This window comes from Dama dama, chromosome 4, assembly GCF_033118175.1.
Source record: "Dama dama isolate Ldn47 chromosome 4, ASM3311817v1, whole genome shotgun sequence".
In the NCBI taxonomy this organism is placed as follows: Eukaryota; Metazoa; Chordata; class Mammalia; order Artiodactyla; family Cervidae; genus Dama; species Dama dama.
Window position 1 is genome coordinate 49,323,696 of NC_083684.1, and position 24,453 is coordinate 49,348,148.

Genomic DNA, 24,453 nt, shown 5'->3' on the forward strand with positions numbered 1-24,453 from the left:
GATAGAAGGTGATGAAAATGGCCCTTCACCTGTGTGATCTCTCTCCCTAAAGCACACAATTTCAGTCTAATAATGAGAAAAATGTCAGAAACACCCCAGTTGATGGATACTGTACAAAAAACCTGACCAGAACTACTCAAAACTGCCAAAGTCATTTAAAAAAAAAAAAAAAAAGAAAGTCTGAGACACTGTCACAACTAAGGAAAGCAAGAAGACATGACAACTAAGTCTAATGTGGTATCCTGAACCAGATTCTGAGACAGAAAAGGGGTATCAGGCAAAAACTGGGGAAAGCTAGGGACTTCCCTGGTAATCCAGTGGCTAAAATTCTGCACTCCCAATGCAGGGGGCCCAGGTTCGATCCCTGGTCAGGGAAGCAGATCTCATATCTCCAACTAAAGATTCTTCAAGATGCAATGAACATCGAAGATCCCACATGCTGCAACTAAGACTGCACAGCCAAATAAATAAACTAACTAAATAAATAAATATTTTTTTAAAAACTGGGGAGAGTTAAATAAAGTATGAACCTTGGTTTATAATAATGTGTCAATATTGGTTTGCTAATTATAACAAATGTAGCATACTAATGTAAGATGTTATTAGGGGAAACCCGGTGCAAAGTATTTGGCAACTCTCTTTGAAATTTTTCTGTAAATCTAAAGCTGCACTAAAAACAGATAAAGCTTATTTGAAAAAAAAAAAGAGAGAGAGAGAGCGATAAAGAGAGACTGAAAGTAGAGACAGAAAAACAAATGCCAAACAAATATTCACCCACTTAAAGCTAGTATAACATAAGATCAAATGGAAGGCAAAAAAAATGCTTAAGGCAAAAAGCATTACTAACAATAAAGATAGTCATTACTTTACAATTCACCAGGAAAAATATCACAACCTTATAAGCACCTGTCAACGTAGCTTCAAAATATAAGATTTATATACTTTTCCCCAAAAGCTTTAATTCTGAAGTAATCATCCAAGCAAAGCCCACAATGTTCTTATTTTTCCATTGTTTACTAGCTTCCTGTCCTGAACTGTGACATACTGAAAAATATTCCAACTTATACTTTATGTAACTTTAAGTGAAATTATGAAATTTTAAGTCCTTCCTTTGGGCAAAAGAAAAATGTCTCAAAAGCAACTCACATAGAGAATTATCAAGGATATTCCATGTTTGGACCTAACTCTTGGGTTTCTAATTTAGCATTAGCCTGAAGTAAAAACTCCTAACTCTGTGTCTCACTTGCTTAGAGTTTCCTCCCTCTCCAGACTGAAAGACACTGCCTGAATTAGACTTCCATTTTATCAGGAATTGCAGAGCACGCAGCGCCTCTAAGCTCTCAAAAAGCTTCCTGGAGACTTCCAGAACCGCAGGAATCACCCCTTGGAGGGCGTCCAGACTTTAGCATCTGGAGAGGTCATCCACAGAAGGAAGGTAAGAGATAAACACAAAAAGAGAGGGCTTTTTTTTAAGATTGCAGAAAGAAAAGAGGGACTCAGGTGGCTCAATTAACAAATAAGCAAATATATTTACAGAGTTTATCAGGAATGTGTCACATGACATTCACATGGATTTACAAAAAGAGGGCAGGTTTGGTAAATTAGAAAGTATCAAATGGTGATGAAGGTAGGAAAAATCCTGTCTTCTCAGGAAACAAGGAATTGTAAAAACCATGAAGTTTGTCATCATTATGTCAAGATCTCCCCTGTGCTACAATTGCAAATGACAACAAAATTCCTAGTGAGGCCTGTATTAAGCTTATTGGAATATTAAACCTGACACCTTGTAGTCTAATTCTCAGTTGCTTCTAAGGTCAAAGGACAGGTTTTTCTTTCACATACTAAGTAAATATTGGCTAATCTGCACTTTATATTATACTCACATGTCACAAACACAACATATATTTAAAAGAATGAATACTACAACCATATTTTTTATATCAAAGGGATTTTCTAAGTCAGAATCAATTAGAAAAGCTCAGTTATGCTGTGTACCACATGTGTATGCGTGTACATGTGTAGGGTATTTCTAAAAGCTTAAAAATTATTGAGAACAATCCTTTTTCTTTTTTTGGTGGGGGAGCCATGCCACACAGCTTGCAGGACCTTAGTTCCCCAACCAGGGATTGAACCTGGGCCCTCAGCAGTGAAAATATGGTGTCTTAACCACTGAACCACCAGGGAATTCCTCAGAGCAAACTAATTTTATGTAACTTATTTCTTTTTTTTTTTCTTCCTAACTAATTTCTTAAAATGCTACTAAGTGGTCTGATTTTTATATTCCTAAAATGAGTAATTTGTAAAGTTTAAAATCCTTCAGTGGAAGGAAAAACTAACATTTATTAAGTGTCTCAAATCCAGCAGTGTTTTATATGTAGTGTCTTCCCTAACCCTTACAGTCACACAAGCTACATATTATGAAGCTTATTTTATACACCATGACTCAGAATGATTAAGTGATTTGCCCAAAGGCACAATAGCTGGCAAATAAAGAACCAGAACTTGAATTCACATCTCTGTGACCCAAAGCCTGCACACACTGCCCAGCATGTAACATGTCCCCAGTTCATATTTGAAGAACAAATGTTTAAAAATTAATTTTGAAATTTTGTGAGCCAAGACTACCAAATATTAATAACTCCTAAGAATCCAGTTACAGCTAAAGAGAAAAATATTTGCTAATAATATACTCATATACACATTTAGCTACAGATATTCTAAAAAATTCAGTTCTGTTATCATGTGATCCTGATTTATAGTTTGAGAATAAACTTGAAAATCATATATCAGTGACTGAAAGTCAATATCCAGTAAAACAGCTCTAGGAAAGGGAAAAAGTCCATTGAATGAACAAGAGATATTTTGAACCAGAGAGTTCAATGACAGGTTCAGGTCAGCCATTTATCAACTCACAGCATGGTGTGAAAGGCAGGAGGCCTCCATGGAATCATGTGATAGAGTCATTTTAGCTTTATTTTGACTGGTGTCGCATAGAATATCTTGGTCTCCATCATTTTACTTATAACCTATTTATGTCTTTAAATTTAAAATGTGTTTCTTGTAGACAGTATATAGTTCAGTTTTACTTTTTATCTAATCTGAAAATCTCTGCCTTTTAATTATGGTGCAAATATCATATATGGGCTTCCCTGGTGGCTCAGACAGTAAAGAATCTGCCTGCAATGTGGTAGACCCAGGATTGATCCCTGGGTTGGGAAGATCCCCTGGAAGAGGAAATGGCTATCCATTCCAATATTCTTGCTTGGAGAATTCCATGGACAGGGGAACTTGGCAGGCTACAGCCCATGGGATCACAAAGAGTCAGACATGACTGAGAAACTAATACTTTCACTTTTATGGCATGTACATTAGGTATAATTATTGAAAAAAGGCGGTGAGTTAGCAGTTTTAAACTTTCCACAAAAGAAAGCCGAGGAGCAGATGACTTCACTGATGAATTCTACCCAAGATCTAAAGAATTAATATAAATTCTTCATAACTATTCAAAATAAATAGCAGAAAGAAAAATCCTTGCCAACTCATTTTATGATGCCAGTATTACACTTATATCAAAACCAGAGAAAGACATCACAAGAAAATAAAAATCTCTTATAAATATAGATACATAAATCCTCAAAAAATACTACCAATCAAAATCCAAATGTATCCCAGGAATGAAAGGTTTGTTCAACATCCAAAATCAATCAATGTAATATACCATATCAATTGAACAAAGTACACATACATGATCATCTCGATAAATGCATAAACTTTATTTGACAAAATATAATACCCTTTCATAATTAAAAACATCAAAAAAGTAGGAATAGATGGTAACTTTCTTAAACTGATAAAAGGTATCTATGAAAAACCCATGGCTAACATGATGAAAAGCAAAATGCTTTCCCCTTAAAATTGAGACCAAGACAAGAATGTCTATTCTTACCACTACTATTCAACATTGTACTGGAGGGTGTGCCAGGGCAATTAGAAAAGAAAAGGAAATAAATAACCAGACTGGAAAGGAAGAAGTAAAACTGTCTCTATTTAGAGATGACATGATAATGCATATCGAAAAATCCTTTAAAATCCACTAAAAAACTACTAGAACTAATAAACTAATATTTAGCAAGGTTTCAGGATACAAGATCAATATAGAAAATCAATTGTATTTCTCTGCACTATCAACCAATAATCTAAAATTGAAATTAGGAAAATAACTTCATTTATAATACCATCAAAATAATAAAATGTTTAGGAATAAACTTAACAAAAGATGTATAATATTCTTATTCTGAAAAGATAAATACAAAAAATATAAATATAAAACACATTGAAAGAAATAAAAGAAGGCCTAAAATAAATGAAAAGACACCCATGTTCATGAATCAGAAAACTTAAGATTGTTAGGATGGCAATACTTCTCAAATTGGCATACAGATTCAATGCAATCCCTATCAAAACTCCAACTGCTGTCTTTTTGCAGAAATTCACCAGCTATCCTAAAGTATCCACATATGGAAGTGGAAAGACCTAAAATACCCAAAACAATCTTGAAAAATAACAAAGTTAGAATACTCACACTTTGCGATTTCAAAATGTACTGTAATCTAGAGTAATCAGGACAGTGGGATGTTGACCTAGGACAGACATATAGACCAACTGAGAGTCCAGAAATAAATCCTCATATTTGTAGTCAATTGACATTTGACAAGGTGCCAAGTCAGTTAAAAGGGAAAAAACAATATTTTCAACAAATGGTGCTGAAACAACTAAATATATATCAAATGGATAAGGATTGTCCCCTTCCTTACACCATACACAACAATTAATTTAAAACGTACCCTTGCAAACTTGCTGGTGGTCCAGTGACTAAGACTCTATGCTCCCAATGCAAGGGGCCTGGATCCAATCCCTGGTCAGAGAACTAAATCCCACATGCCTCAGCTAAAGATCCCACATGCTTCAACGAAGACTGACGATCCCAAGTGCTACAACTAAGACCTGGCACAACCAAGTAAATAAATTAATTAAATAAATGCATCATTCACCAAAATATAAAAGCTAAAACTATAAAATTCCCAGGAGAAACCATAAGCATAAATCTTCATGATTTAAGGTTAGGCAAGTCTTACTTAAATATGATACTAAAAACTATAAGCAAACAAGTGTGGGAAATAGATAAATTGAATTTCATAAAAATTTTAAACGTTTATGCTTCAAAGAACACTATCAGGAAAGTGAAAAGACCACTTACCCGTGAAATAGAAAAAAATATTTGAAAACCTGATAAAGGACTTGCATCCAGAATATATAAAAAACTCTTACAACTCAACAGTAAGAAGACAAGCAAATTTAAAAGTGAGCAGACTTAAATTGCACTCATCACAGTACTAAAGTAATGCTCAAAATTCTCCAAGCCAGACTTCAGCAATATGTGATCCGTGAACTTCCAGATGCTCAAGCTGGTTTTAGAAAAGGCAGAGGAACCAGAGATCAAATTACCAACATCTGCTGGATCACTGAAAAAGCAAGAGAGTTCCAGAAAAACATCTATTTCCGCTTTATTGACTATGCCAAAGCCTTTGACTGTGTGGATCACAATAAACGGTGGAAAATTCTGAAAGAGATGGGAATACCAGACCACATGACCTGCCTCTTGAGAAACCTGTATGCAGGTCAGGAAGCAACAGTTAGAACTGGACATGGGACAACAGACTGGTTCCAAATAGGAAAAGGAGTACGTCAAGGCTGTATATTCTCACCCTGCTTATTTAACTTATATGCAGAGTACATCATGAGAAACACTGGGCTGGATGAAGCACAAGCTGGAATCAAGACTGCCAGGAGAAATATCAATAACCTCAGATATGCAGATGATACCACCCTTATGGCAGAAAGTAAAGAACTACAGAGCCTCTTGATGATGGTGAAAGAGGAGAGTGAAAAAGATGGCTTAAAGCTCAACATTCAGAAAACTAAGATCATGGCATCTGGTCCCATCACTTCATGGCAAATAGATGAGGAAACAGTGGAAACAGTGGCCGACTTTACTTTCTTGGGCTCCAAAATCACTGCAGATGGTGACTGCAGCCATGAAATTAAAAGACACTTACTCCTTGGAAGAAAAGTTATGACCAACCTAGACAGCATATTAAAAAGCAGAGACGTTACTTTGCCAACAAAGGTCCGTCTAGTCAAGGCTATGGTTTTTCCAGTAGTCAAGGATGGATGTGAGAGTTGAGATGATGGTGGAAATGTTTTAAAACGGACCATGGTGGGACTTCCCTGGCAGCCTAGTACTTTAGACTCCACCTTCCAATACAGAAGGTGCAAGTTCAATTCCTAGTCAGGGAGCTAAGATCCCACATGCCTCACAGCCAGAAAACCAGAATATAAACAGCTGAAACAATACTGTAACACATTCAATAAAGACTTTAAAAATGGTCCACGTCGAAAAAAATCTTTTAAAAAAATTTTATTAAAAAATATAAAATGAAAAAAATATATATATAAAATGGACTGTGGTAATGGTTGCACATATCTATGAATATATATAAGAATCAATGGATTACATACTTTAAATGAATGGATCTTACGGCATGTAAACTTCATATCAATAAAGCTTTTTAAAAAACTAACAAACCTGATATTAGGTTAAATAAGATTAAGTACAGAGGTAATTACTAGAACAAAAATATCAACCTTACTTAATATGCAAAGAAGTGTAAACAAAGAAAATATCAAGTAGAGAAGGAAATATAGCAAATATAATACACGGTAATTATAACATGACAGAGTGGAGACTGATAATTAATGTGGATGAGATTAAGCCCATTCAGAGGATTAACTGGTTTATTATTAAAACAAGATTTCCAATTTGGCTCACAAAGCAAGACTCACCTATATGCTGGTACCAGAGACACACATAAACATAAATGATTGAGGAAGGCTGAAAATAAAGGGGTCAGCAAAGGTTAACAGGCAAATGGAAACAATAAGAAAGCAGTGAAGTGTCAAGGCTTGATCTGCATTTTTAAAAGATGGCTCTGATTTCTGTGTGGAGAATGAATTGAGGGAGTGTTCCATAAACAAGCGAGAAATGGCCTCTGTATACTGGCCCCTTGGTTATCTATTTCTGAACTGCAGGTTGTCTACTTCCATCTCTCCACTGTTAACTCAAGAGCTCACAGACACCAAACTCAAATTTTTACATACAAATTGTTTGAAAATAGCCCAAACAAGCAGATTTTTAGCTATTCAGGGCCTCCTTGCCTTGCACAGTCCACAAAATCACACCTAGCATCTGAAGTCCACTGCTAAGGCAAAGACTTGTGGTTACAAGTCCTTTGGAGCACCCTGACCCAGAGCCTCCCACTGTGCTGCCGAGGGACACCACCTGGACACAGAAATGCCCTCTCCCTGCCGAAAGGCCCATCGCCCTCACCCCTTCTGAGCAGCAACTCCCATGCTCTAGCCTCTGGACAGATTTTCACTGAGAGGGACTTCCTCAGCAGAGAACTGTCAAAGCATCTCCCAATAAAACTTAGGTGTGCTACTGTGACCTCACACTCATATCATTTTCCTTGATTAGGCCCCCACAGCCCCCAGTCCTCTACAGGAGGCAGTCTCCCAGATGACACATGGCAAAGGCTAGACTAGAGAGGGTGGATATGGGATGTGGAGAAGCGTGAGTGGACTTGGAGCTCCAAAGCCAAGATCGAGGAAAGAGTGGTAATGGCAACACCATTGGTAAAGCTAAGGAAGGAAAAGATGACAGTAACCCTCAAAAAGCACAATGCCAGTAGGACCACAGATGACAGGTAAAAAGTGGGGCTTCCATGGTAAGCATGGACTTCTGCCCAGAGGGGAGATCTTGGCACATAGGAGAAATTCTACACTCTTGAGTAAGCAGTCTGTTTTTCCAACTTCTTTCACATCAACTTCTGATAAGAAATACATTTTGTGGGGGTTTCCCTGGCCATCCAGTGGTTAAGAATCCACCTTCCAATGCAGGGGTCATGGATTTGATCCCTGGTCAGGAACTAAGATTCCACATTCCACCACCACAACAAAGACTCAGAAAAGCCAAAAAAAAAATTTTTTTTTTTTTGTTTAAAAGGGAAGGGATATATGTTTACCTATGGCTGATTCGTGTTGAGGTTTGACAGAAAACAACAAAATTCTATAAAGCAATTATCCTTCAATAAAAAAATAAATTAATTAAAAAATATTCTGTATCATGTTCCTATGTGACTGTCTGTGTGTCTGTGGCCACAGAAACACACATATATATAAAGATTCACTGAAACAATACTTACCTTCACTGTGCCAGGTATTTTTATTTTCTTTTCACTCTTCCTTTTTTCCAAATGCATGTCATGAGCCTTTAAATTGATTTCATGATCCATCAACAGAAAACAGACTGCAGTTTGAAAACCACTGCATTTAGTGATGATTATTTATTTTTCTCTTCCCTCACCTTCCTTGGATTTAGGATGAAGATGGGGGGGAAGTGCTTTTTCAGAAGATTCCCCTCTTTTGTCCATGTTGCTGGTCAGCTCCAGTTTTTCTCAGAAGCTGCGCTTTGATTTGCTGAGGCCTCTGAATGCTGAATTAAAGGCATAGCTAGAAATTTCTGACTAGAATAGCCCTGAGCCAGAGGGAAAGAGAGGCCTGGATGGGTGTTTCCTCCTGGCAACCAGGAGTGTGCACAGCACCCTGGACACCTGCCCGTGAGGGAAGCTGCCCTTGTAAGACTGAAAAACTGACTCCTCATTCCTGTGATTTCTTTCAGAATATACCTATACTTTCTAGGAAGTCTATTATAAGACTAATTGAAAAATTGCTAAATAAGTTTGAGATACATTCATACATTCTTTGTATGTATGCAACAGCACATAAAAGGAAATTTATGTAAGAACTCTGTGAAAGTTCTTTAGTTAATAAAGATGAGAATCTCAATATTACATTAATTAATGGTACTGAGAACATAATAAACAAGAATCCATCCAGAGGCTCAAAAATTTCCCTTTATTTAGAAAGAAAACAGTACATAGAAAAAGAATATCCTGTAAATAAACACAACATAACAAGTTGACCTGCCGCCTGACTCCTCTACAGCCTACAGTATTCACAAGAGTCATTTTTTGAGCACAATGTATTATATGAATAAAACTCTACACTTTTAAAATTGAGTTTTCTCTTTTTGAAGTACAGCTTCGAGCAACTACAAGTTTCCATCCTGCTAACCCCAGGCAGCAGTTGCTTTTAACTTCTATCTTTTATTTAAAAAACTTAATTGGAAGTTTTTGTAGCCAGAAGGAGCACTTCAAAGAAAGGGGAAAAAATGCCAAAAATTAATACTTTATGTCAGAGGTTAGTAGGGAAAGAAACAAAGATTGCAGAAACGAGGGGTTAATGGTATATAAGAAAGTGGTGAAAGGAGAGAGGAAGGCAGGAATGGATTGAAAAAAAGAAGGAAAAGAGGAAACTCAGAACACTGAAAACAAGATCAGGGATAACACTGTCTCTCCTCTGAGCGGGGTGATACAACACAAGGCTTACAGCAGCATTTATAATTTCCTACGCACGCCCTGTGTACAGATTCCCAAACCTTCCCCCCCCACACCACCACTCACTCAAGTCATTTACCCCCGCCTACAGTTACACATCAAGGGACCACAGCTCTTCCTATGCCTTAATTTCTAAACAATCCTGTCACTGCAGATTCTAAGTCAATTCTGTCAAAATAATAAAACTACGAACATTATTAACGCATATATACGGAATCTAGAAAAAATGGTACTGATGAACCTATTTGCAGGGCAGAAGTAGAGACTCAGACACAGAGAATAGACGTACGGACACAGCCAGGGAAGGAGAGGGTGGGACAAATGAGAGTAGCATTGAATTTTGTGTGTGAAATAGATAACTAGTGGGAAGCTCACAGGGAGCTCAACCTGGTGCTCTGTGAGGTCAGTGAATCTGCTGTATCACTCACCAAGGAAGTCAATGAACAGGTCAAGGAGCTGAATATACAGGGCTACCTCCCAGAGGGTCTTAGAGTTGAAGTAAATACTAGTTCCCATTACTTCAATGAAGAAAATTTCCCATACTTGAAAAGGTCCTCAAGATCAGAAGAGCTATGACCAAAGACTGATCTCAGATAGGTTAGACTACTCTTCCATGTAAAAATCATAAGAGGTTGTTTTCCATGATCTGTTTTTATAAGACTTTTCCCAGCAGCCAATTTCAGAACTGTTCTCCCAACATGACCTTTTATCTCTGATAAAAGTGACTTTGGGGCAGAGGACTGGAGTGATGGGGGAGAAGGCCTGACAATGAACATTAAGCTGGCTTGAGGGGCAAGGACACTAATCATATCTCTAGATAGGAATCTCCAGCCTTCCTCAGAGCCTCTCAGAAGGCCTTGGCTTCGAGATAGGGCTGTACAATTCAATCTTCAGAGTGGCAAAAGATTGAGTTTCAGTGTCCTAGACAGAACAATCCCTGCTACAGAAGCTGAGGCTAGGGGAACTCCCCAGCAGTCCAGTGGCTAGGACTCTGAACTTTCACTCCAAGAGGCACAGGTTCAGATCCCAAGCAGGGAGCTAAGATCCTGCATGCTGCATGGTGAGGCCAAAAATAAATAAATAAAGTTTTTTAAAAAGAAGCTGAGGCTGACAACCAAAGGAAGCCCAGTTGACACACAGCACACAGATAGAAGGGCCAAACTGGCCAGTGTGCCATTCCACAGCCCTCTGTACATGAAACTGCCCAGTTTACAGACCCGGCTGGACTGGGGACGGGCATGTGTCCCAAGGGCAGTTAACTCATAAGTGGGCCAGGCCTCCAATGGTAGACCTGGAGGAAAAGGATAAGAAAAAGCTAGGCCAAACAGAGTCTGTTGCTGGGGGATGTGAATGGGGACATGGAAACAAAACATTTCCAGATGGGAGAAGGTTAAAGATTATGACCAAGAGAAAGGCTGGAGAGGCCCTGATGGACAGTGGAGCTAAAGAGTAAAAACACTTAATGCAGCAACCACACACACACACATACACACATACTGACATACTAGACAAAATGGAAGTGGGGAAATTTAAAACATATAATCAAATTCGACAGAAAAAAAAAGGGAAATTCCTACATTCCAGAAACAGAGGAAACCAGAATGAGAGCATAAACTAAAGTTAAACAACCTTGAAGGCAAGAAACACTATGAGATTAAAATGAGTCACCATGCAACAAAATAAAATGCCATTTTAAATTTGTACATACTTAATTATGTGGCTTACAAGATCTAAGACAAAAATTAAAGAATTACAAGGATCAACTGGTGAATCCACATTCATATAGGAGATTTTAACATGCCTCTCTCAGCAATTTATAATCAAGAGGACAAAAATTAATAAAATTTAGAAAGAATATTTGAACAACAGCTTGAGCAAATGAACTAATAACTAAAGAATACTTACTCTTTTCATTTCCATGCAATATTTATGAAAACTGACCATTCAAAGATATAAAGCAAACCATAATAAATATTAAACATTCCAAAGCATACCTGGCTTTATCTAATCAAATGTAATTAAGTTAGGAGTCAATAATAAAAAACAAAAATTTTTAAAACTGTATATTTGCAAATGTAAAGATACCAGAATAGACAGAGGAAAAAATTATAGAAATTAGAATGTGCTTAGAATGAAAAAATAATCTTCTTACTTTAAATATAGCATGTCAAAACCAATAGGATAATTCTACTTCCACTTAGGATGTAAAAAATTGCAAGAGAATGCTGCTCCTACCCTAAAAACAAAAGGTGGTTAACCACAAAATCAATCTTTTTAAAAAATTTTATTGAACTGTAATCACTTTACAATGTTGTGTTAGTTTCTTCCCTGCAGCAAAGTGAATCAGTTACACATGTATGTATATCCCTTCTCTTTTAGATTTCCTTTCCATTTAGGTCACCAGAGAGCACCGAGTAGAGTTCACAGTCTTTTTAGGTACATCAGAGAGCTGAAGATGCAATGAAGCCTAATTAAGTAAAATCCAAAACAAATAAGCACGGCTGCCTTCATCTTTGGTACAGCAGAGGGATGCAGAGGAGACTGCCACAGATGGGTAAGAAATGCACTGATCTTTTAATGAATTTCTAGAGATTAAACAAACGTTAGCATGATGGTTTAGAATCCCTAACAGCAATCATGCACAGAGTCTGTACATCTGACCAACTTTGCTTCTTGGGCATTTACTAAATATAGGTGAGACAGGTATATGTGAGAAAGTATATGTGAGAAAAATTGCCAGACATACTCTCTGAGGCACATGTGTGGGGCCTAACAGTCTGTGGAACAATTTAAAAATGTCTAGTATATATGTAACTGGAGTACCAGAGGTAGAGAGAAAGAGTCAAAATAAATATTTGAAGAAATAATGGTTGAAACTCCCAAATTTAGTAAAGGAGATAAATTCCCATATTCAAAAAGTTCAAAAGTAGAGTAAATACAAAACAAAACAAAAAAAAAAAAAACACACCCCTACACATATTATGGTCAAACTGGTGAAACCACTAATAAAGAAAGAAATCTTGAAAGCAGCTAGAGAAAGAGTGGAACAATAATTCAAATTACCACTCACTTCCTATCAGAAACTACAGAGCTCAGAAGACAGAGAGATAACACCTTTAAAGTGCTAAAAGAAAGGGGAAAAAACCCTGCCAACCCAGAATTTAATATCCGGAGAAAATGTCCTTAAGGAATAAAGTTGAAATAAAGATTCTTTCAGATAAAATAGGTTGACTATAGAGCAAAATTTAAGCTATAACTATATAGCTTCTAGGAGAAATAGAATATTTGGGAAACTTGGTATAGGCAAAGATTTCTTAAAAGGACCCAGAGAACACCGAACATAAAATAATTGATAAACTGGATATCATTAAAATTCACAACTTCTGCTCTACTCAATTCTCTGTAATGATCCATATGGGAAAAGAATCTTAAAAAGTGTATACAGGTTTGTGTACAGTTGATTCACTTTGCTGTACACCAGAAACTAACACATTATAAACCAACTATTCTCCAATAAAAATTAATTGAAAAAAAAAAATGAAGTTAATAATTCCTGTGGGTTCTTTGTAGAAAACAGTGTCTTCTGACACTTTTCCCTTTGTCTCACTTCTTAGTGGGTATATGTCGGGCTTCCCAGGTGGTGCTAGTGGTAAAGAACCTGCCTGACAATGCAGGAGACATAAAAGATGAAGGTTAGATCCCTGGGTTGGGAGGATCACTAAAGAAGGGTATAGCAACACACTCCAGTATTCCTGCCTGGACAATCCCCTGGACAAGGGCCCCTGGTGGGCTGCAGTCCATGGGGTCACAAAGAGTCAGAAACAACTGCAGTGACTCAGCATGCACACAGTGGGAATGTGCCAGTCTCAGTCTCCCAATCTATTCCCACCCCCCTCCCCCTTGGTAACCATAAGTTTGTTTTCTACATCTGTGACTCGATTTCTGTTTTTTCAGATTTCACACACAAGCAATATCATTTGATATTTGTCTTTATCTGACTTACCTTACTCAGTATGATAATCTCTAGGTCCATCCATGTCACTGCAAATGAATTCATTCTTTTTTATGGCTGAGTAATATGCCACTGTATCACATCTTTATCATTCTTCTGTTGATGGACATTTAGGTTGCTTCCATGTTCTGGCTATTGTAAATAGTGCTGCAATGAACACTTCGGTGCATGTATCTTTCAAATTATGGTTTTCTGTGGGTATATGCCCAGGAGTGGGATTGCTGTATCATATGGTAGCTCTACTTTTAGTTTTTTAAGGAACCTCCATACTGTTCTCCTTGGTGGCCGTACCAATTTACATTCCCACCAATGGTGTAGGAGGGCTCCCTTTTCTCCACACCCTCTCCAGCATTTATTGTTTGTACATTTTTTTTTTAGATGAAAACATTTATTTCAACTAAATTTTGTTTCATTAAAAAATTCTATAATGTCATTAAAAAAGAAATAAAATAGAAACATTTAACTACCTTTAAAGATTAAAAAAAAACCCTCTAAAGACCAAATAAACACATATACATTTCAAATATTTCCACTGTTTTTATAAACCTCAATATTATCCTGTTGTCATTTCATTCTCCTGAAATAAGAACCATGACTACTGCATAATTACTGGACTATACATTAACCATATTATTTCTAAATACAAACTATGCCAAATGTATTTGGCTAGTTTGCTGAGTATGTGGTTTTTAAGGCTTGATTCTATGAAATATCTGTTTCTCTCTGGTAAAGAGTCCATAATCCAGCTATCAGAAGGCATATAAATATATATTAACATATGCAATCTGGGCATGGTTACGCCTTATTGAGAGGTCATGAAAGTACACCTAAAACCAGGACAGTAACTTTAGTAACTTGAACTCAATATAACATAGCCACCACCATTAGGAAAAGCTAAGGACCTATAGCTCAAATCAAGTACTGCAGGAAGTATTGTGGTTTTGTTGACCTACTGATCTGAAAGATCTAAACAAAGTGCAATTAGTGGTCAGAAGTAAACTAACCTGGGCAGGCTCATGAAAGTGAACCTTCCTGATTCATCCTGAGAACATCCTGAGAAACACAGTCAACGTAGGCAACGACTTCCTATTTTTCTCACAAAGTCAGGAGAACCCATGCATCTGATTTAGATAGGATTTCAAGGACAGCTAAACCAAAAGACTTGTGTCAGCAGAGGGTCAATTGTCATGAGAAATCCAGATAAAATCACCACTACATACTCAGGAATTTCAGTTAGCAGCATGGCCTTTTTAAAAATATCACCAAGCTGAGTCTAAAACTGCAACAGGTATATCAACTCAGAGCCATGGACTCCAGAAGCTGATCAATGATCACTCACATGTCCATCATTATCAAATCCCCATAGAATAGCAATTTTCTGAAGCATTCCTTTTTCTTCCATCTCTTTTAGAAGATATAATGAAATAACAACCTTTGTGTATTTTAACCATTTATCTTTGGGGGTGGGGAGGAGGGGCTCTCCTACATAATGCCTCTTATTGTAATTTCAACTAAAGTGTATTTTTTGTTTTCCCTATTTTGCGCTAGTTTAACTAGAGGTCTTTGGCAGGGAATAGTGGACCCTACTTATGTTAAAGAAAGTGGTAAGGCAAACTGGAGTCTTCAAGTAAACAGAATCCCTGATATAACTGGAAAGGAATATGTAATTTGGGGACAGTTGTTTGTACATATTTTGATGATAGCCTTTCGACTGGTGTGAGATGATACCTCATTGTAGTTTTGATTTGTATTTCTCTAATAATTAGAAATATTGAGAATCTTTTCACGTGCCTCTTGGCTATCTGTATGTCTTCTTTGAAGAAACATCTGTTTAGATCTTCCACCCGTTTTTTCATTAGGTTGTTTCTTGCTTTGATATTAAGCTGCATGAGCTGTTTATATATTTTGGAGATTAATCACTTGTCCTTTGCTTCATTTACAAATATTTCCTCCCATTCCTTGAGTTGTCTTTTTGTTTATTGTTTCCTTTGCTGTGCAAAAGCTTTTCTGTTTAATTAGGTCCAAATTAATAAATAATTTGTTTATTTTTGTTTTCATTTTCATACTCTAGGAGGTGGATCAAAAAAGATATTGCTGCAATTTATGTCAGAGAGTATTCTGCCTATGTTATCCCTTAAGAGTTTTATGGTATCTAGCCTTACAATTAGGGAGGGATTATAAACTTTGAATAAAAATTGTAAAAAATGAAACCCAGGAGAAAGAGAAAACCCATGAGAGGAGAAAAAAAATTATTATAATTAATGCCCTTAGAGAGAAAAGATATTTAACCTGGGAAACAAGACAAGGGACTGTAGAGAAGACACTAAAAAAAAAAATAAGAAAAGTTTCTAGAAATCAACAATCCAAAGATTCAGTAGAAGAGATTTTTAAAAACATAAGCTAGAGAAAACTTTTCAGAAGAGAGAAGAGAGAGACAGACAAACAGGAAGACAGACACTGAGAATCAGCAAAAGGTTGAAAATCAATTCATGAGGTTTAGCATTCAAATAAGAAAAGTTCCAGATAGTGAAATTAGAGAAAGCTGAAGAAGGAATTCATTAATCAGGAAACATAAATCTCTAAATTGAAAGGACCCATCTGAGTACTCACCTCAATGAATAATTTATTTTTTTTTCTGTCTATATTTTTATTTTTATTTTTTTCCATTTATTTTTATTAGTTGGAGGCTAATTACAATATTGTAGTGGTTTTTGTCATATATTGACATGAATCAGCCATGGATTTACATGTATTCCCCATCCCTATCCCCCCTCCCACCTCCCTCTCCACCCGATTCTTCTGGGTCTTCCCAGTGCACCAGGCCCGAGCACTTGTCTCGTGCATCCAGCCTGGGCTTCAATGAATAATTTAAAAATTCACACTGTCATATAATTTTAGACCTCCATGTATAAAGAGAAAATTATAATGGATTGCAGATAGGCAAAAATAACATACAAAAGAATTAAGGATCAAAATGACTTCTTACCACAATACTGTAAAGTAGAAAAAGCAATGCCTTTAAAAATTTTTAATACAAAAATATTGACATGAAAGCAAAAAACTATTACTATTTGAAGATCCTATGATTGTCTTACCTGAAAAAACCCATACAAGTAACCGAAAAACTAACCAAAAGAACTAGTAAGATGTCTGGATACAACATCAACATAAAAAAATCAGTAGCTATTTTATACCGGCCAACTTCACAAACTCAATAGGTTTCAGCCAAACTCATCTTTTAGATAGGAAAAAAAGGGCAATATTCTAGATATTTCTATTTCTGTGAATTTTATCATTACTCTCTTAGTTAGGCTTCCCTGGTGGCTCAGCAATAAAGAATCCACCTGCAACGCAGGAGATGTGGGTTTGATATCTGGGTTGGGAAGATCCCTTGGAGGAGAAAATGGCAACCCAATCGAGCATTCTTGCCTGAAAAATCCCATGGACAAGGGAGTGCAGCGAGCTACAGTCCATGGGGTCGCAAGAGTTGGATACAACTGAAGCGACTGAGCACGCCACACACTAGTTACTCAGTCCACACATCTTAAAGTTATCCTGTAATTTTCCTTTCACATCCAAACAGCCACTATATTTTATTAATTATTCCCAATAATGTCTCTTTTTTTTTTTTAATTTTGGCTGTGCTGGATCTTTGTTGTGGCATGCGCGCTTTTTCTTGTTGCAGTACACAGGCTCTCTAGTTTCCCCATGGCATGTGAGATCTTAGTTCCCTGACTAGGGATTGAACCCACATCCTCTGCATTGGCAGGTAGATTCTTAACCACTGAACTATAAGGGAGAGTTTCCCAGGTGGCACCAGTGGTAAAGAATCCATCTGTCAATGCACAAGACTCAAAAGACACAGGTTCAATCCCTGGGTTGAGAAGATCCCCTGGAGTAAGAAATGGCAACCCACTCCAATATTCTTGCGTTAAGAGTTCCATGGACAGAGGAGCCTGGTGGGCTACAGTCCATGGAATCACAAAGAGTCAGACACAACTGAGCAACTTTCACTTTCGCTTTTCACCAGGGAAGTATCCCAACAATGCCTCTTGACTACATCCCTTCTGTTACCACCTAGTACAATACTCACATATTATCATTTACTTCAACAATACCAAGTCCAACTCCCTTCTCCCTTATCTTGCTCTACAGTAGAGGCTAGGTACATACACATACTTGAATTCCCAGCCTTGAAGCCAAAGTGACCACTTGACACAGGTCAGGCCAATATCCAACACACAGAAGTCCCTGGGATGACTGCTTGTTTTTCAACAGAAACTAAGGAAGCAAAGACAATGGATATAGTCTTTATAGAGGTGGCAGGAAAAAAATTGAAACATATTATTCATCTAGTAAAGAGATCCTTCAAAAACAGAACTGAAATAAAGGGAAGTCCTCAGGCTAAAGGAAAATGGCTTCAGATGGAAGCAACACTGCAGGAAAGAATGAAAAGCTCCAGACAGAATAAATGTGGGATAAATATAAAGGAACATTTCTTATTTTAAAAACAATAAGGATAATGTTTTATATAATGTGTAATACCGGCAGAAGTAAAACATATGACAACAATAGCAAAAGAAAAAAGGCCAGAAGGTATTAAAAACTGAGGAAAGGTTCTTGTATTATTTATAAAGTGGTAACAGCACTAATTTAAAGAAATCTACAATAACTATAGTAAGTAAGCATGCACACAGTAATTTCTAAAATAACCATGAAAAAATTACCACAAGAATGTTTATCTCTAAAGACAACAGAGGAGCAAATAATTAAAAACTTGATTAATCCAAAGAAGACAAGAAAGGAGGAGTAAATCAGGTTTCTCAGCTAGGGATTTATGGGGCCCTAGGTTTCTATAAGATATTACCTAGAAATTACAATTGAGGGGGAAAAGCAAAGAATGTTGGGTTGTTTTTTTTTTTAATGCTTCACACCATGCAATGCTGGGGCTTACAGGGGTGAGCAGTGATGAAACAAGCCCATTAGCAACTTGGCTAGAGATCTTCAGCCCCTGACTTCACCTTTCCACTCCATGGCAGTACACCACCATAAGACCATGTTCATTTTACTAAGCCCAAGATCAGTTCTGATGTAAGAAAAAGGGAGAAGAAATGAGGTTCAGAGAAACAGAAGAGAGAGACAGATCATGTAGGGTCTTGAAGAGACTTTGGCTTTATTCAAAAACAGGAAATCACTGATGGGTTTTTGAATACAGGAGTGATTTGACTTGGTTTCTAGTCAGGAAAGATGCTACCCCAAAGGCTCTACAGGTAAAGAATCCATCTGCAATGCAAGAGACACAAAAGACTCAGGTTCAATCCTTGGGTGGGAAAATCCCTTGAGAAAGAAATGGCAACCCACTCCAATATTCTTGCCTGCAAAATTCCATGGACGGAGGCACATGAATTTTCCTCTTCTTCAAGAAAGTGTACAACAGATTTCCCCGATGGCTCAGTGGTAAAGAATCTGCCTGCCAATGCAAGAGACATGGGTTTGATCCCTGATCCGAGAACTAAGATCCCACACACTGTGTGTGTTAGTCACTTAGTTGTGTCCGACTCTGTGACCCCATGGACTGTAGCCCGCCAGGCTCCTCTGTCCATGAGATTCTCCAGGAAAGAACACTGAAGTGGATTGCCATTTCCTTCTCCAGGGGATCTTCCCGACCCAGGGATCGAACCTGGATCTCTTGCAATGCAGGCAAATTCTTTACCATCCGAGCTACAGGAAAGCCCACATGCTGAGGGGCAACTAACAAACTAAATAGAGGACCACAATCCACAACAAGAGAAGCCTAGTAGCAACTAGAGAAACCCCCGCACACAGCAACAAAGAGCCCACACACCACAACGAAGACCCAGGACAACTAAAAAATTTAAAATAAAATTTAAAAACTTTTTCAAAAGTGAGAATGAGAGAGAAGGTATATGAAGTTTCAGGAAAAGAGAGAAGTTGTCAGAGTTATCTAAAAGAAATCAGATGCTTTCTTTCCTCAACTCTGTAGCCAGAAAAAGTGAGCTATTCTGAGGATCTGCTGCTCTGAGTACACTATCTAATGAAAAGGGTTCTTATGTGTTCTGTTAAACTTAACGTAGATACAGAATCTTCACCTTGAGATAAAAGAAGGATACACATGCTTTTTACATAAAGTAAGTTCAACATAGTTCTCACTCTCTCTGCTCTCAACTGCACAATGTAGGAGGTACATACAAATGATCCTTGTACACATCAGACCCATTACTTTAAGAAGCTAGTCTCTTTTAGGAAACTGAGTCTAATAACCTATAAATGAAAGCATGTTCCATGTTCTCTATAAAGTACATTAAACACAGAACTATGATTTAATGCCAAGTACATTTTAGATATTATACCTTAAAATGCTTCATGTTCATTTTAAAAATTATATAACAGCCTGCAGATTCAGGAAAGCAGTAATGTAGCTTTCACCATTACTCGTGAAGTTTCATTTCCTCCACATCAGCTCGGTCTCTATAGCCCACTCATGTATGAGGTATGAACAATTTTCATAAATTGGATGTACTGAGTGGATTTTCTCCTCCCTGGATGGTGTTGGGGTTAGGGGACCAAGGCATTCTAAAATCCAAGGAAGGGATGTCCCTGGTGGAACAGTAGAAAAGAATCTGCCTTCCTGTGCAGGAGACATGAGTTCAATCCCTAGTCTGAGAAGATTCCACATGCTGTGGACAACTAAGCCCATGTGCCACAACTACTGAGCCTGCATGCTGCTACTACGGAAGTCCATGGGCCTAGAGCCTATGCCCCACAACAAGAGAAGCTACCACAATGAGGAGCCTGCTCACTGCAATGAAGGGTAGCCCCTGCTTGCTGCAACTAGAGAAAGTTCGAGCAAAGCAATGAAGACCCAGCACAGCCAAAAATAAATAAATATGTAAATAATCAAAGGCTTTGTTCATAGTAATGCTTCCTAAGCTCCACTGGACTTCACACTCCAGGATGTCCAGCTCTAGATGAGTGACAACACCATCATGGTTATCTGGCTCATTAAGACCTTTTTTGTATAGTTCTGTGTATTCTTGCCACCTTTTTAAAATCTCTTCTGCTTCTGTTAGGTCCTCGCCATTTCTGTCCTTTACTGTGCTCATCCTTGCATGAAATGTTCCCTTGATATCTCCAGCATTCTTGAAGAGATCTCTAGTCTTCCCTGTTCTGATGTTTTCCTCTATTTCTTTGCATTGTTCATTTAAGAAGTCCTTCTTATTTCTCCCTGCTATTCTCTGGAACTCTGCATTCAGTTGGGCATATCTTTCCCTTTCTTGCCCTTTGCTTCTCTTCTTTCCTCAACTATTTGTAAAGCCTCCTCAGACAACCACTTTACCTTCTTACATTTCATTTTCTTTGGGATGGTTTTGGTCACTGCCTCCTGTCCATATTCTTCAGCTACTCTGTCTACCAGATCTAATCCCTCGAATCTGTTCATCAGCTCCACTGTATAATCATAAGAAATTTTATTTAGGTCATACCTGAACAACTTAGTGGTTTTCCCTACTTTCTTCAATTTAAGCCTGAGTTTTGCAACAACAAACCATCCTTCACCAAATATATATACACTAAGTTTGCAAGTACATTCAGTAGACACTACACCAGACCAGGAGTCAAAAACCCAGGACTCTGAGGATCCTGACCCCCACTACACACACTCACACCCTAGGATCGTGTTAAATATACTTGAAGATGCTGTGGTTCAGCAACCAGAAGCAGCACCCTGAACTTTCATCCCAGTTCTGCCATCAAGGAGCACTGGGCTTCATAAGCTACAGTGAGAATCTGGTCTGAACCAGGATATGATATTAACTTCAGCTCAGTTTCTAATCAGCTCACTCAGGTCAGTCTCATGAACTTTTGAGGCCTAAGGATATTAATTTCCACTCTGCAGGGGTGCTAGGACACAACAGAGGCTTGGCGAATGTAATTATTATTATTGCTTCATCTGTCTAAGCCTATTTCCTAATCTTTGCAAATGCAATGAGTAACTAGACCAGTTCTCCTTAGCCTGAAGGGCCACTGTGAGCATCCTGTGGAATCACATAGAAGAAATATGAGCATCAAAGCAAAACAGGCTGAAGGAGAAATGAAATGGTAGGAGTAATATGATTATTTATTTGAAACAAAGAAAATGGTTCTACTTGGGAAAAGTATACTGTCTCAAAAACAAAAACGCCTAGACCAAAAAAAAGAAAAGAAGACTAACTGAAAAGTGGATATTTATGAGAGGAAGGCTAGAGAAAGCATGCCCTAGCACACGGTGAAAATGAAGGCATAAATTCATATGTTACGTTTATTTTTCTTAGAGTCTCCAAAGAATAATCTCTTAAGATTGCTTATAGCCAAAAGTAGTGTTTCTCAAAGTACGGCCCCAAGAATCACCTTCTTTTGACATCACTGATGAGACCCTATAAAATACAGATGCCTGGGACCCTCCCAGAGGATTCTGATTTTTAGATCTGGATTTGAACCCACATGTCTGCGTTTTAATAAGCCGCTCAGGTGATTCTGAAATAACCAGATACTGGGGACCACCAGACCAGCCTTTCCCAACAGGTAGTCCACTGATGGTGAGCTCCAGTGTACTCAGTGAAAGCAGAAGTGTGAAAGCGTCAGTCGCTCATTCATATCCAACTCTTTGCAACCCCATGAACTGTGGCTCCTCTGTCCATGGGATTTTTCAGGCAAGAATACTGGAGTGGGTTGCCATTCCCTTCTCCAGGGGATCTTCCCCACCCAGGGATCAAATCCGCGTCTCCCATGTTACAGGCAGATTCTTCACCATCTGAGCCACCAGGGAAGACTCCTAATACTAACTTCAGCCTGAACTCAGCCTCCCCAGCTCAGTCCACAGGCTGACGTGTGCAGTGCCCTTTATCTCCACCCACAGTCACTGATCCTGAAAATGAAGAGCTGACTTTGTGGGAATATAATTATTATTAAATGCTTATACCACAAGCAAAAATGCTGAAAATCCCGACATAAAACACTGCTAAAAGTAGGGTAAATGGGAGAATATGCCACTCATCTGCATTTTTGCTCAGAGAGAGGGAAGTTTACAGTGTGTATCAAATGTTTCTAAAATGTGCAAACCTTTTGAGCCAGAAGTTTCGCTTCAAGAAAACTATCCTTAGGAAAAACAAAGACAAGTGCAAACATGTATGTATAGAGATATTCACTGTGCCCTATACATAACAGAAAATAATTCAAACCAATCATCCAAAAATCATAAACTGGCTAGAAAAATAATGAAATCATAAAATAAAAAGCTACTAACTACTGCTATTAACTCTTTTTGAACTGATGTTCTAAAAAATGTTCAGTGATACATTTTCTATTTCATATTCGGTGCCCCCATTTTGTTTAGTTTATGTTTTCAAATTTTCCTCTCTTTTTTGTTGTTGTTGGTCTTTGTCAAGCCTTTATCAAGCATAGTAGAAAAGTTTTTGTATACATATAATATAGTATGCACAATATAATATATATATTATAAAATTGATTAGTTTTATAGCTAAAAATACTATGACATTTTGATTCCACTTGTTTAACTTAGTATGAATAGAATGGTAGATTTCTAATTCATGCTCACTCAAAACTTTTATACAGTATTTTGATATCTAGTAAGTCTAGATTATCTAAAAGGTCTAGAAAATATATTATCTTGGTGATTTTTTAACAATTTTTGAATAAGGCTTGAAATTTCTAATCTAATTCTGAGAATATAAAGAAATACTGTGTTGTTAAAAAAAGGAAATTAACAAGTGATACAGTATTACTAACTAAAGTACAGATTTTGTTCAGATTTCACAAAATTTTATGCTAGTGTCCATTATTTGTTTTCATACCTTATTCAAGACTCCATAGTGCATTTAACTGCATTGAGTAGCATCAGCTGCATGAAATAAATTTTGGTAAATTCTCTTTTTATTTTTATTCTATTACAAATATTTTCTAATTTTCCTTCTTATGGCTTCTTAGATACACCCACCATTCAAAAGTGGACATTTAATTTACAAATACATGGAATTTTGTTTAAAGTAACTTTAATATTAGTTTCTCATTTTGATACTAATTTCTCATTTAAATGCTTTCTTCTTTGCAATCACCCTCTATATTTTTTCAGTCTAAGTTTATTGAGGCTATTGATGGCTAAGTCGAAGATCTCTCTTGGTAAATGGCACTGCACTTGAAAATGTGTTGCTTATATACAAAAAAAAATTCAGTGATAAATAAAATGTTCATGATACACTGCTAAGTAAACAGCTACTCACAAAATGAAACTATTATTATATGTAACAAATATATCCTATTTAAGAATAGTTAATTTATAATATGAATAGTTTCAAATGTACAGCAAAGTGATTCAATTGTATACACGCACATTCTTTTTCAGATTTTTTCCCATTAAACGTTATTATAAGTTATTGAAGATAGTTTCTATGCTATACAGTAGATCCTTGTTGTTTACCTATTTTATAGTAGTGTGTATATGTTAATCTCAAACTCCTAATTCATCTCTCCATGCTCCCCACCTCCTCTATCCCCTTTGGTAACCATAAGCTTATTTCTTTTTTTGTCTGTGACTCTATTTCTGCTTTTTAAATAAGTTCATTTGTATAAGTCATCATATGACATTTGTCTTTCTAACATACTCCACTTAATATGATAATTTCTAGGTCCATCCATGTTGCTGCAAAAAGCATTATTTCATTCTTTTTATGGCAGAGTAATATTTCATTCTCTTTCATGGCTGAGTAATATGCCATTATAAATACACCTCGTCTTCTTTATCCATTCATCTGTCAGTGGGCATTTAGACTGCTTCCATATCTTGGCTACTGT

At 37.1% G+C, this 24,453-nt stretch overlaps 1 long non-coding RNA gene and 2 other non-coding genes across 3 annotated transcripts in view; 1 reads left to right on the forward strand and 2 right to left on the reverse strand.

The window, feature by feature from the left end:
* The window catches only part of LOC133050910 (uncharacterized), a 193,054-nt gene that overhangs the window by 143,265 nt on the left and 25,336 nt on the right, over positions 1-24,453 (reverse strand). The window lies entirely within an intron of this gene.
* On the forward strand, positions 304-376 carry TRNAG-CCC (transfer RNA glycine (anticodon CCC)). The gene has a single exon. It is a non-coding gene; the product is annotated as a tRNA-Gly (tRNA).
* Positions 2,112-2,184, reverse strand: TRNAE-UUC (transfer RNA glutamic acid (anticodon UUC)). Its single transcript has one exon. It is a non-coding gene; the product is annotated as a tRNA-Glu (tRNA).